Source organism: Camelus bactrianus, chromosome 16, assembly GCF_048773025.1.
Source record: "Camelus bactrianus isolate YW-2024 breed Bactrian camel chromosome 16, ASM4877302v1, whole genome shotgun sequence".
Taxonomy (NCBI): Eukaryota; Metazoa; Chordata; class Mammalia; order Artiodactyla; family Camelidae; genus Camelus; species Camelus bactrianus.
The window spans coordinates 34,395,477-34,409,325 of NC_133554.1; the positions used below are offsets into that span (position 1 = coordinate 34,395,477).

General features: G+C 51.9%; 1 long non-coding RNA gene and 1 other non-coding gene across 2 annotated transcripts; one reads left to right on the top strand and one right to left on the bottom strand.

Moving 5' to 3' along the window:
* Nucleotides 1-4: 4 nt before the first annotated feature.
* On the top strand, nucleotides 5-11,838 carry LOC123615086 (uncharacterized). Its single transcript, XR_012499511.1, has 3 exons — nucleotides 5-5,609; nucleotides 7,033-7,423; nucleotides 8,618-11,838. It is a non-coding gene; the product is annotated as an uncharacterized LOC123615086 (long non-coding RNA).
* Nucleotides 4,492-4,564, bottom strand: TRNAS-AGA (transfer RNA serine (anticodon AGA)). The gene has a single exon. It is a non-coding gene; the product is annotated as a tRNA-Ser (tRNA).
* Nucleotides 11,839-13,849: the final 2,011 nt, after the last annotated feature.

Below are 13,849 nucleotides of genomic sequence, written 5' to 3' on the forward strand. Positions count from 1 at the left end.
TCCCGGCGCAGCGCCCCGCCAGACTGGAGCGCTCCTGGCGCCCAGGCGGCTCCGGCTTCCTCGTCCCTCCCACCGGCGGCGGCGGCGGCGGCGGCAGCGGCGGCGGCAGGTACTGTGAGCCCAGCCGGTACCTCCGGAGTTAACTCCTCCCCTGCCGGCCCGCAGCCCGGGGACTTAGGACAAAACGGGCAGGACGCGGGGGCGGAGTAACTCTTGGCGAGGAAGGGAGAGGGTGGTGGCCCGGGGATAGGGAACCCTACTTTTTCCACCCCTCTTGGAGGGCGTCTGTCCCCGGTAGCGGGCATTGGGGATATCAGTCTGCTGCCCTGCCCTGAACCCCAAGAGACTTGGTATTTGGAAAGATCATTTTTTCCAAACCCATTCCAAGAGCCAGAAAAGGACGTCTTCCTTATTGCAGCCTCTCCCCACACCCCAAAGTCCACTTCCTCTCTGCAAGACTTGCTTCTGTGCTGAGGGAAGTTCTTCTAAGTGTCTAGCTTGTACTCCTTTTGTTATCATGTCAGTTTCCTCTTCTACTTTACTCAGAGGGGCTGGGATAGCCCTCCTCCCTTCCCCCCCAGTACTTCTCAGTCCAGTTGCTGTGACAGCAAACTTTTGACTGGAGCCCTGGGCTGAAAAGTCTTCTAGAGGCCAGGCCGGATTCTGGGGCTGGGGTTGGGGATAAGCCTCGTGAGAAGCTGGGGAATGAGGTGGGAAAGGCCTCCCTGGAGGCTGACCCTCTCTGTTCTTCACTATTGCCCTCCCTGTGATTCAGGGAGTCACAGGCTGGGACATGGGGCTCCTCTGCCAGCAGGGTCTCTGGCTCGCTCTGGTCTCTGCAAACCTCCAGGGCAAGAAGAAAGAAAAAGACCCTCATCTGAGGTTCTCAAAGGTGGGGCCCATCCCCCACACCCCATATCTCCATGTTTTCTTCCTGGAATTGCAGGGCCTCTTTAGTCCCTAGAAAAAAAAATCAAAGGTCAGATCCTAGCACCCCCTCAGAGGCTGTGAGATTGAGGAGGTACCCCAGCATTTGCAGTGGTCCCAGCCTGGGCTGGGCCCAGGGGGCACGATGGGTGGGCCCTCTGCTCTGGCCCTCGAGGCACCAGCTTGGTCTCTGGCTGCAGCCCCCAGCACGCACCCAGCCTCCTCCCCCACCATCTGCCAGGCGGGTGCGCGGGGAATGCAGATGAATCTTAATATCAGCCTGGGCCAAGTGCGATGAGGGAGACAGATTCTGCAGAACCCAGACAGCATCACAGAGCCCCCTGCCTTCCCCAGGCACCTGGGTGGTACAGGATGCAGCAGCCCTTCCTTGGTGGTGGTGGTGGCGGCGGGGTGCCTGTCGAGTCAAATACCCCCGCCCCCCACTAAGCCAGGAGAGGAAGGAACAGATAAATCCTGGCCTGGCCTCTGAACCTCTGGTCCAGCTGAGAGGAGGAGGCTGTTGGCCGGAGCGTGGGCAGCTGTTTCCGGTGCTCGGCTAGGCAGAGGCATAGCTGGGCCCACTCCTTGGTCATCTCCAGAAGGTCCTGTGCCCAGGAGAGCAGGGTGACCCAGCAGAAAGAGCACAGGTTTTCAGGCCAGACAGTCCTGGATTCCACTCCAGGCTTGGCTGTGTGACCTTGGGCAGGTTGCTTTAGTTCTCTGATGCCCTTTTCCTGGTCTGTTGCTACAGGGACTAAATGAGACAGAATGTGCAAACAAAGCACAGGCACAAGGGCTGGTGGGCAGGTAAGGCATGCAATAAAGGGAAGCTTGCTTTTCTCATTCCCACACATTTGCTCTGGCTGCGCCTCCTGCCAGGCTTGCCCTCATTGCCCTCTCGGCCCTTCCTGGCTCTCACTTCCTTCAAGTTTCCCCTCCGCATTCATCCATCAACCACTGGCCAAGCCTGTCCTCGGGGCCAGGCACCAGGCCAGGGGCTGGGATACAGAGATGAATGGGACACCATCCCTGCCCTCAAGGATTTCACTGGCTAGTGCAGAACTGAGACATGAAAACCAATGATTACAACTCAGTGTGGTGAGTGGCATCACAGATCCCTCTACCAGGTACTATGGATGCACCAAGGACCATGGAGGCAGGAGCAGAGAGGGATGGCTTCCTGGAGGAGGTGATGCCCGAGTTGTAAAGACTGAAGGGTCAAAGGTCTGGAGGCTAGAACTGGGAGCAGTCTGCTGTTACTGGAGATCAGAGGAGAGGGGAGGAAGTTGGAGCCAGAAGCGGGGACCAGCTGATAGAAGGTCTTCAGTGCGGGTCAATGGGTTAGGACCTTGAAGATTCTCTGAAAGGTTTTAAGGAGGCTGGTGATTATAGTCAGATTTGCATTTTAGAAAGCTTTTGGAGAATTCACTTGAAAGAGGAAAGACGAGAGGGAGGGAACCAGTTAGGGGATAACTGCAGTGGTCTGGAGTGAGGAGGGGGAGACTGAAAACATCTTTAGGAGGCAAATCAGGATTTAGTTGTTGCTGAAAGAAGGGAGGAAGGGAGAAAGGGAGTCAAGTGTGATAGCCAAGTTTCTGGCTTGGGCCATAGGCAGGATGCTCGCTGTGATGGGTGCTATAGGTGGCGGGGGGAAGAGAGTGGGCTCCAGGGAGAGAGTGGTGGGGGTCAGCTTTGGTCGCTCAAATCTGTGTGCTGTTAACCAACCAAGAGCAGAAGAAAGTCTCGTCTGGGGTACTGGAGGTGTGGATATACAAAAAAGAGTAAGGGGCTTGGATGGAGGAGCCCTGGGCACCCTGGCATTTAAGAGGTGGCCAGAGGAAAAGCAGCCCCAAAGGATTCCAGATAGGAACCAGTAGACAGGGGCAAGGAGGGTGGGTGGGCTGGTCCTGGAAGCAGCAGGAGCAATGGAGCTCTTACTCCTGTGTGCACCCAGCAGAGGTTACTGTACAATGCAGACACTAGGGTCCCGCCCCAGGGTCGGCAGATGGGAGCCCAGCGCCATGTATTTTTGCACTATCCCAGGTAACTCTGATGTTTGTGGTCTCTGGACTTCCCTTTGATAAACTGGTGTGTGGGGAGTGTCAGGAAAGAAGGAATGAACAGCAGCTCAAAGGAGCAGAGCAGCCTGGCCAAGTGGTGACGTAAAAGTGACCACTGGGTTTGGCAAAGATTCTTTGTGCAACTGTACCCAACCTTGGTCCTTCCAGCTGCTCCCAGGATGGGAAGAGAGACCACAGACTCAGTAAACTCTGTGCACAGCTGTGCTGGAGGTAACCCCAGGTGTGTCTGCCCTTCAGGCTCTCCTTTCTGTATCCCCACCCCCCTACTGGACTAGACCCTGCGCGCGGCAGATGCTCAATGAAGGGGGAGAACTCAATGCTGTAGCCCCACCCCTCAGCCCCCAGACTCCTTGGTGCCCACGCGCACCCTGGATGTGGGTTGGCTGGCTGTTTGCTTGGCACCTCTGATGCTTTCACCTGCCTCAGTCTCATATTTGGAAGAACCCTATCTGTCTCCATCCCCTCCTCCCTGCCTCCCCAGTGCTGCAGGAAAGAAAACAACACAGGGGTGCCTAGGTTCCTATTTGACTGAATAGGAAATGGGGTTCCGGCTGGTCTGAAAGGCAGAGAGCAGGTGCCCTTGAGCCAGGTGGGGTGGAGAGGTCGGGGGAGAGGCAGGAATAGATCATCATTGCTAGTAATCTCTCATGTTTACCTGGGCATTTGCCATTTTTAAATGTTATGGTAGAATGCTATGTATCTGGGACTAGGGGAGCCCAGAGGGAAACCCTAATTCTAAAGAGGGGTCCAAGGACGAATCCCGGAGAAGTTAGCCTTGTGATGTATGGATCAGCCCAGGTGGGAGGGGAAGGAAAGAACCTTCCAGGCAGAGGAAGCAACTCATGCAAAGGCCAGAGATGAAAGCAAGCCTGGGAATGGGGTTCTGATGAGAACAAGATGAAAGACTCATTTGTTCCACAAATAGTTATCAGATGTCTACTTTTATGTCGGGTCCCTGTCTGGGTGTGGGGGTACAGCTGGTGAACGAGGGATGGCAGTCCTTATTCTCGTGGAGAACTGGGGCTCTGGGAAAGATGGGATTAAATGGCTAAGCATATGCAAACACAAAATCTTGAGATGTTGGCAGGTGGTATGAAGGAAGAAGAAGAGCCAGTTCTGAGTGAGAGAGAAACTAAAGAGAAGTCCTGGGTTACCTGGAAGGGGTCAGGGAGAGCTCTGAGAGATGTGACGGTTTAGCTGGGGTCTGAAGGCTGAAGGCCTTGGTCAGCCATGGCGCTGGGGGAGGGGCCTTCCAGGCAGAGGGAGCAGCCATGCTAAGACCCAGACACTTTGAAGGAACTGCAGGCAGGGAGGGTAGTGGTGGGGCAGGGGACGTAGAGAGCCGGAAAGATAGCCCAGGGCTTTATGGGTCTAGTTTTATGGGTCTAGGTTTGGGGCTTCATCCTGTGATTAAGACTTTTTTTTTGTACAATTTTATTTATTTATTTATGGGGGGGAGTAGGTTTGTTTGTTTGTTTATTAATGGAAGTACTGGGGATTGAACCCAGGACATTGTGCATTCTAAGCATGCACTCTACCACTGAGCTATACCCTCCCCCTGATTAAGATGTTTTTATTTTTGTTTTTTATTGCAAGTTTTTAATTTACAAGTTTTGAATAGGGGGCAGATTTGCACTTTAGGACAATTACTAGGAAGACCACTCGAGTGGCAGGAGATTTAAGAGAGTGGGTAAAACGGGAGGCTGGGAAGTGATGGTGGCCTGAATTAAGGCAGAAACCCTAGGGATGGGAAGGAGGGGATGGCCTCAAAAGATGTTCAAGGGGTGGAATGGAAAGGAGTTAGACTCTAGGACTGGGTTGAAGCATCAAAGATGACCCCCAGCATTCCAGTCTGGGGGACAGAGGACAGGGGGCAGTTTGGCAGGCAGAGATGCAGCACCCGGTCCTGGACAGGTTTAGTTAGGTGTCTCACGTGCTCAGGTGCAGTGAGAGCTGGGGGCAGAGTAGGGGTCAGATGGAGACAGGACTGGGAAGTGTGGGAGGCTCAGGGGTTACCAGAGGTGACAGTATGAGGAGCTTGCAAAGGACAGAGCACAGCGAGAGTGCAAAATGGGGCTGCCACGGCTGGTCATGTAGGGAGGAGTGACAGAAGAGAGAGGGGAATAGGGCAGGGGACGGAGTCCCACTCAAGTCCCACACCATGCCTGCCTCCTGCCTCAGGCTTTGAGGACTCATTTTGTCAACATCCCTGCCTCTCAAAGGACTCTCCAGCCAGAAGGGACCTCACTCTTGCTGTAAAGGCTCCCATACGTGCTCTTGCAAAGTGGAAAAGGGGAGGACGTGGAGCCCAGGAGCCCTGGGTTCGGGGGCTGGCTCTGAGGTCTGCTGTCTGGGAGATCTTGGGGGAACCTCTTGTCTTCTTTGGGGCTCAGCTGCCTGTCTATAAAGAGGGACCACACTGCCCCTCCATGGGGTGAGGACTGGGTGAGTGTGAGGACATCTGGCTCTCCTCTGGACACATAGTACACCTTGGACTTTTGTCTGCATTGAGCTGGTGGGAAATGCTTTGTGAACAGCGAAGCACTTGAACAAAAGAAGACTGGCCAAGCTTCTTCCTGCTACCTGTCAGTATCTTCCCAGGTGAGAGGCGAAGGGGAGAAAACAGGGCCTGAGCTGGACCGCTAGACTGCAGGGCACCTGGCAGGGAGCCTGCAGCTGGCACCAGCTTATCTGTCTTCCACCTGTCGGCTGGACCCAGGTCGCCGTGGTCCACGCCGACTCCCGCTGGGGCGATGGAGACGGCGCGGGCGTGTCGTGAGGGACGCGAGTGGGGTCAGCGCGCCGCCTGCTGGGCACTTGCGGCGCCGCCGGTGGGCGCGTCGCCCCGCGAGGAAGGCGAGGCCACCCCCGCCCCCGGTGCCCCCTCTCTGCTGGCCAGTGCCTGGCGCCAAGGCGCTTGATGAAGACGCCCTGAGACAACGAAAGGCGTGTGCCGTTCAGAGGCGGTGTTGCACCATCGAGCTCTGGAGCCAGATCGCCTGGGTCCCAATCTGGGATTTGCCACCGTGTCTTGGGCAAATGACTTCACCTCTTTGTGCCTGCCCCCCCCCCCCCCCCCACCACCACCATGGGTATAATAACAGTATCCAAGTACAGGCTTGTTGAGAAAATCGTCTGTCACATAGTAGGTGCTCGGTAAATGCCACCTATTGTTATATTCACATTCAGCTATTCATTCAACCAGATTTTCACACGTCGCCTTTGGGGCCAGGAGTTTGCAGGGAGGCAGCTCTGTGTGGAAACCCCCTCAACTGAGAGGGGGAGAGGGGTCGTGCCACCTGGGGCATGGAAACGGAGCCTCAGACGCTTTATTTGTGAAAGGGTCTGTATAACGTCTGTAGTGAGAAATTCCCGCTACCTCTTCTCAGAAGGGACGCCTGGAGGACGTAGAGGCCCGGCGAGCCGGGGTTCCCACGCTCACCTGCACCCTGGCCCTCGGGTTTGCCTCCACTCCCGGCCGCACTCTCCCGAATTCAGGGGCGTGCGGCCCTCCGGACCCCCGAGGGACACTGAGTCCCAAGCATCCAGTGGCAGCCACCCCGAGGGTCGAGGCTTCCATCCCGCAGGGTACCCCCACCTCCCAGTAAAGGCTGGCTGGGCTGACGGCCTGGCTGAGCCTTCCATTTCCAAGCCGGTGGTGACGCCTGGCGGCGGAGGGAAGGACAACCGCGACCTCCACTGGAGGAACTCCTCTCTCTTCCCAGTCCTGCACTGTTGGGATGGGTGAGGGCAGAGAGCAGCATGGAGAGCAGACACCGTCAGGGGAATCCGGGAGGTTGGAGGGCTTCCCAGAGCCGCACTGACTTGGACTTCTGTTGAGGGGATGGAATCAAGACCTTCCAATTCCAGATTTGATCTGAAATGGGACCCTGGGAAGGAGGGGCCCTGAGAAAGGGGCAAGGTTGGGGTGGTAGCCAGATGAGACCCCAGAGAGTTCAGGAGGAGGACTTCCTTAGTTTTTTCTCCCTCTACCCCATTTGGGGTCGTCATTTTTCCCCTCTAGTGCCCCAGACCCCCAGTATTTCAATGTACGTCGGGAGAATGAGCCTCCGAATGGCCACAGCCTGAAAGGGGCTGCAATCCCAGTGATGCCCAGGAGGGGTCTGCTGCAGCCATGGAGGCCTAACGGACCAGCAGAAGACATGGAGAGGCAGCAGGAAGGTTGCCGCTGGAGACGCTTTTCTGACTGGTGTTCTGCCCTGGACCACCATAGCTGTCACACTCATGCAGACTCAGCACTGGCCTGCCCTGCCCCGACCCTTGCAGGCCTGGTGGGGAGGATGTGTGTAGGGGGTCTGACCTGAGCCCAAAGGCATAACCTACTCACTCCTGATCACCAGACCCGAAGTCAACCAACTATAAACACAGGATTCAACAGACTCCACCAACTCAAGGTATGCAAATTCATACTCAACACATCCTGACCCACAGATCCAAGGCCTCCTGTGTTCCACACTCCTTGAAGGGCTCCACTATCCACCTCATTAGAATCTTGGTGCCAGTCTTGCCTCCAGTCTCTTTTCCCGAGGTCCAGTGGCATGTCCTCCATCCTACTGCAGGCTTTGGGACTCCATCATTGCTCACCGGGACCACGGCAGCCAGGACTAGTCTCTCCCAGCCATTCCTTACCCACCCACACAGCCAGAGGGAGACTGATGTCTAAGATGCAAACTAGATGGTGTCCCTCTCCTTTTCAAATGCTTGGAAGGCTTCCCACAGCCCCAAACTAGCCAAGGCATCTTGTTTACACTCACTAAATGGTACCCAAATTTTCTCATTTAATTGTACAACAAAACTGAGGCTTCAGGAGGTAAGGTGACTGCCCCAAGGGTTCACAGCTGGTGCTTTTCAGAGTTAGGATTTGGATGCAGGTGGCTCGGGTTGCAGAGTGCACGCTTTTGCCCACCACACCAGCGTGTCCTCAAGTGAGGTATTTGTTGTGTTGGCTGGGAGATTCCTTAAAAAAAAAAAAAGTCCAGATGAACAAGTTTAATTGTCATAGAAATATGTTTCTTTTTAAGGCTTTTCTTCTATTTTCTTTTATTTTTAGCAAGGGATACTGGTTTCCCATTTATGGAAGTGATACAAAGTGTCCCTTTAAGATGAATTCATTTTATAGAGGAAAAAAGTAGCTAACTGAAAGAAAAGAACTAAGTCAAGGATAGCCCAGGTGGACTGTGGAGCTAGGAGGTGAGAGCTGGCACACTCACTGCAACACTGGGCTTCTCAGGAGAGAGGGCAGACTCTGCGGCCCCCTTGCAGGTCCTCTGGCTCTGCTTACCTTCCCAGCCTGCCCCTTTCATTCTCTTCCCTACCTGCATCCCTTTTCTGGGGCTTCTGAATCATCTGCAGCTCCCTAAACACACCAGGCTTTGTCGTGCCTCAGTGCCTTTGCACATGCTATTCCTGCCTCCCTGCCCACCTTCCACCTTGGCTGTCTGGCGAACACCTGTTCACCATTAGACACTTCACCAGCTCAGCCATCACTTCCTTCCTGAAGCTTTTCTGAAATGGAGTTGCTGTCTCTCCCACCATTGTACCCCCAGAGTCACTTGTCCTCACGTTGTTCTCCCCCCCTTTCTCCCCAGACCGTGAACTCCTAGAAGCCAGGGACAGTCTTCTTTGGTCCAGCACCTGACACTCAGGAGGAGCTCAATAAATGTGCGTGCAATTGAATGAATGAATTTCATGGGAGGCCAGGTGGGGAAAAAGTTGATTCCAGCTGGAAAGAATGGATTACAGCCTTTAAGAAGATGGTGTGTGTGGGCTTTTGAGCTGGATGTTGATGACAGCATGGAGAACCACAGAGAACAGTCTCTCAGGAGAAGATTTAAGGATCTATTTTCTGTCACAGGGGAATGTCAATTTAGGGAGAAAGTTGGTTTATTTAATAAAAGATGCTGCCATATCAGTGATCCATCTGGAAGAAAATAAAGTCAAATCCTCCACTCCTACCTGACACCACCTGCATGATAGATCCCCAATGGATTAAAGTTTTAGAGTGAAAAATAAGAGCTAAAAATATTAGAAGAAAATTCAGAAGAATAATTATTGAAACTTGTGGGGGCAGGAAACCCAGAAGCCATACAAAAGAAAGATTCGGTTATGGAAAAAAAGATTTCTGAGTGATGTAAGTTCCCATAAATAAAATAAAATAGCCAACAACAACAGACTGCAAAAAATTGTTGTAGCATGTGTAACAGACAAATGGTTGGTATCCTTACTATGAAAAAAATTTGTAAGCCAGTAAGAAAAAAGGTAAAAAATAAAGAATGGGCAGAAGTATGAACAAGCGGTTGACAGAACATGGATGTGAGAAGAGACTCAGCCTAAGCAGACGTCAGGGAAACATAATTTAAAACAACAATGAGATATGTATTTTTTTAATTAGTAGACTTTATTTTTTCAGAACAATTTTAGACTTACAGAAAAAAATTGAGCAGCAAGTTCCCATAGACCACCTCCTACCCCATACAGTTTCCCCTATTATTAACAACTTGCATTAGTATGGTACATTTGTTACAATTAAAGAAACAATATTGATATATGATTATTTGGGGGGGAAGTGATTAGGTTTATTTATTTATTTACTCAATGGAGGTGCTGGGAATTGAACCCAGGACCTCCTGCATGCTAAGCACACACTGTACCACTGAGATATACCCTCCCCCTGACATACTATTATTAACTAAAGTCCACAGTTTATTCAAATTTTCAAGTTTTTACCTAATATCCTTTTTCTGATCCAGGATCCCATCCAAGATGCTTCATTGCATTTAGTCTTTTTGGCTGTGACCTTTCCTCAAACTTTTCTTGTTTTTTTTAAAATCCCTTTTTAATGGAAGAAAAGCCTTAAAAAGAAACATATTTCTATGACAATTAAACTTGTTCATCTGGACTATTTTTTTTAAAATAGTGACTGGGGAATCCTCAGGCATGCTAAGCACACACTCTACCACTGAGCTATACCCACCCCTCTAAACTCTTCTTGTTTTTGATGACTTGACAGTTGGAGGAATACTGGTCAGATTTTTTGTAAATGCCCCTCTACTGGCATTTGTCTGATCTTTTTCTCATTGACTGGGGCTGTGAATTTCAGGGAGGATGACCACAGTGGTAAAGTGCCATTCTCATCACACATGCCAAGGGTACCTACTGTCAACATGACTTGTGACAGCTGATGTTGACCTTGATCGCCTGACTCAAGCCGTGTTTGTCAAGCTTTTTCCCTGTAAAATTATCCCCTACTCCCTAGCCTGCCTCTTTCCATACCAGACTGTTTAGAAGGAAGTGGTTCTGTGCAGCCTGCAGTTAAGGCGTGGGGGATTATATGCCCCTTCTTTTAAGATGAAGTAGCTGCATCATTTTCTTGGAATTCTTCTGCACTGGAGATCTCTCTCTTCTCCCCCATTTATTAATATATTCAATAATTTATTTCAATCCATATGTCCTCATGGATATTTATTCTATATTTTGGGTTATCAGCCAATACTACTTTATTAATGTTGCTCCTCTAATTGCTGTGCTGTATTTTTTACCCTCTGGGTTGGAAAAATTAAAAGATTGATTAACAGCCAGGGCTGTGGCGGTGGCTGTGGGGTGCTGGCTGCCCAGAGTGTGAACTGCTGCCCCTTTGGAACTGGGGATGCATTTTCTGACATGGAAGCCTGGAAGGAAAAAGAACAAGGGCAGAGCAATTTATGTAGTCTGAGCCCATTTTTATATAAGAAGAAGGAATCTCTGTCTCTGTCTCTGTCTCTGTCTCTGTCTCTGTCTCTGTCTCTCTCTCTCTCTGTCTCCAGGCAGTTATACTGGCCCACCTTCAATCCATTCTCCACCCAGTGAACACCTAAGGGGTCCCTGTGCCACCCCTTCCTATGCTCAGTTTCGGTGCCTTTAGAATAACGTTCAAACGCTTCACAGTGGCCTACAGCGCCCTCTACTGGACATAAACTCAACTGTTTCTCCTCAGAGAGCCCTTCCCTGGCAGCTTGGTCCCTGCCTCACATCCCATCACTCTCATCCCATCACCCCACCATTCCCCCCACCCCAAAGAATTCATCACTTTCTGAACTATTCTTATTTACTCCCTATTGCCTCTCCTCCCTTTACTGGAAGGTAAGCCCCATAAGGGCGGCTGCCATCGTGGCCTTATTTTCCCCAGCAACCCAGGCTCAGCACAGGGCCCAATACGTAGTAGGTTGCAATTCTTCCTACCTGTTGGGTGGACAACCTTAGAGAAATAAGGATAAACAACACTCCTTCAGCTCATTAGTGATCTCGGGGGTGTGGGGCTGCAAAGGGAGAGAGGAGATTATCAACTTTTTCTTTAGATACCTCTGGTTTGTTTAGCTGTTACAAAGAACATGTAGTACTGTGGTTTGTAATTAAAAAGAAAATCCAATAAAGATAATAAAAAAAAAAGAAAAGAAAGAAATTAAAGTTTTCATTTCCTGGGGGAAAAATAATGAGAGAAAAGCAGGCGGATTTATGTCGGAAATTGGTTGTCGGGGAGCACGGGTAGTCTCTTGAGGCGGGGGGGGTGAGGGGGCTGAAGAAGACTACAGGGTATGGCGGCAGAGGAGGGGGTTGGTGGGGAGACAGGAAGGTTCTAGAATTGTTATAAGAGGGTTCTGGGTAGAAGGGGTGGGAGGCAGAGGTGGTGCTGGGAGACCAGCTTGGAGTGGCCTGGAAGTAGGTTGATTTGGGGCAGCTGGTGAGGCGCATTGTTGGGGTGACTGGGGAAATCCCCGGCCATTCCATGGCACCCCCACTGGGACTTAGCCAGCCCCATGGCCCCAGCCCCCTGGGGGCCAGTCATCTCCCCTCTCTTGGCTTCAGTTTTCCCAGCAACAAAACAGGGACTGAAGCAGGAGCCTCCAAGGTTCTCCCAGCTCGGATGATCACCTCAATGGGCGCTGACTCCTGGGACACTAGGGACCTTGTATTGGTCTTGAGTCCCTCCCACAGCCCCTATCCCCCAACCATTGCAGAGCTGTGAACAGACGGCCTCCGCCTCTGGCCAACAGAGGGCGCTGCGGCGGCGCCGCACTTGGCCAGGCTCAGCGCGGTCCTGAGCCGTTTGCTGACGCTGAGGTCCTGAACGTGCCCCGCTGTCCACTGCTTCCCGGTCCACAGGATCCTTCTCTCTACAGCCCTGGTCACGCCAGAGTGTCCACAGGATTCAAGTGTCCGGTTCTCCAAGCCTGGGCTGAAGAGGGCAGGCTGGATGGAAGCCTGAAGAGATTCAAGAAATCATTTCTTCCATGCCCTTGCCTCTAATCTCTGCCACCCCTCTCTCTCCCTGTAGCCTCCCCCAAACCCAGAGCTGGCTGGGCCCCAGCCTAGCTTTTCCCTCCTGGGATCCTGGCCATCTGGGCCACCCTTGCCATCCTCTCTGGAGCTAACGGGGCACATGGGTGGGACCAGGTCCTCAGCAGGATATCCAAGGACACTGGCTGCTTGTTGGCCAAGCCCCCAACAGGCCAGGGAAAGAGGTTCCCACTGGTTCTGGGAGCCGGCTGTATGATTTGGAAGAATCCAGTTGCCACAGGGGAATCCCATGTGTCCTTGCCTCCCTGGTTCTCTGTTGCTCCCAGGGCTCTCCGCAACAGAACTGGGGGCCCCCATTAGGCTGTTGCATCAGAGTATGTAGTGGGCGGTGGTGTGAGTGAGGCCTGGCCTTCAGAGCTGTAGGGAAGCACATTCCGGGGCAAACTTTCCAGGACCCTTGTCCTGGCACTCACTATAGGACATTTGGGGTAGATAGAGAGTGTCTCTCCAGCCAGGTGCTCTGGGCTGGGAAGCTGAGTGGAGATGTGGGGAGGGGCCAAATGACCATCACCCTGGGTCAGTGTGGAGAAAGACCTCACCCGGGCCATCACCCTGTCTCCCCCACCTCAGGTGGAATCTTGTTCTCAGAGTGGTAGCTATGAGCCTCCGTCGGCCGGTGCCCCACGCTGTCATCAGTTGCTGAGTCCAGAGGGAGCACAGGCTTATGTGCTATAGGACACAGTAAGGGTTGTGGACATATGCAAATAAGCTGTATCAGGAAGTCCTGGGCTGGACATTTGATCAGTCTGTCCAGAACTGTCACATCCTGACCTGCAGTTAAGACTCTGCCCAATCCAGATTCAAATCTAGATTCTGATACTTGCTCACTGTGTGACCTTGGCAAGGAAGCCCCTACATGTTCTGAGCCTCACTTTTCCCACCTGTAAAGTGGAATAACAGTAGCTCCAAAAACACAAGACTATTGTAAGTATTACACGATAGAGTATGCAGTAAGAACTATAATACTGAACACTGAGTAGTGCAGGGAACTCTTCTAAGCATGTTACGTGAGCTAAGTCATTTAACCCTCACTATAAACAAATGAGGTCTGTCCTATTATTATCCCCATTTTGTAGATAGAGATAACTCTTGCTATAAAGGAACTTCTAGTGCAGTGGGGAGACTGAGAAGTGAGCAAAAACCTTTTGAGCAAAATTAGTCTGTACTGTTCAATAAAATGAGAATTTGGGCCATAAATGTTCAAGCTCTAACTGAGTCCTCATAATCCCCTGCAGTGCGTCCATTTTACAGACAAGGAAACTGAGGCCCCAAGAAGCTGTAACACTCACCCAAAGGCACACAGTAGAAAGGGTGGGAGCCACATTGTCTGAATCTGGTGTCTATGCTCTTCCCCTCAAAATAAACACAAAATATAATGTAAACCCAAGCATTCACCATGTAATTTGAGTTTTCAAAAAAGTCCCCTGTCCCTCGTTTCAAATGGTGGGTTGCAGCCCCCAAGCCCATAAACATCCCCTACACAGATC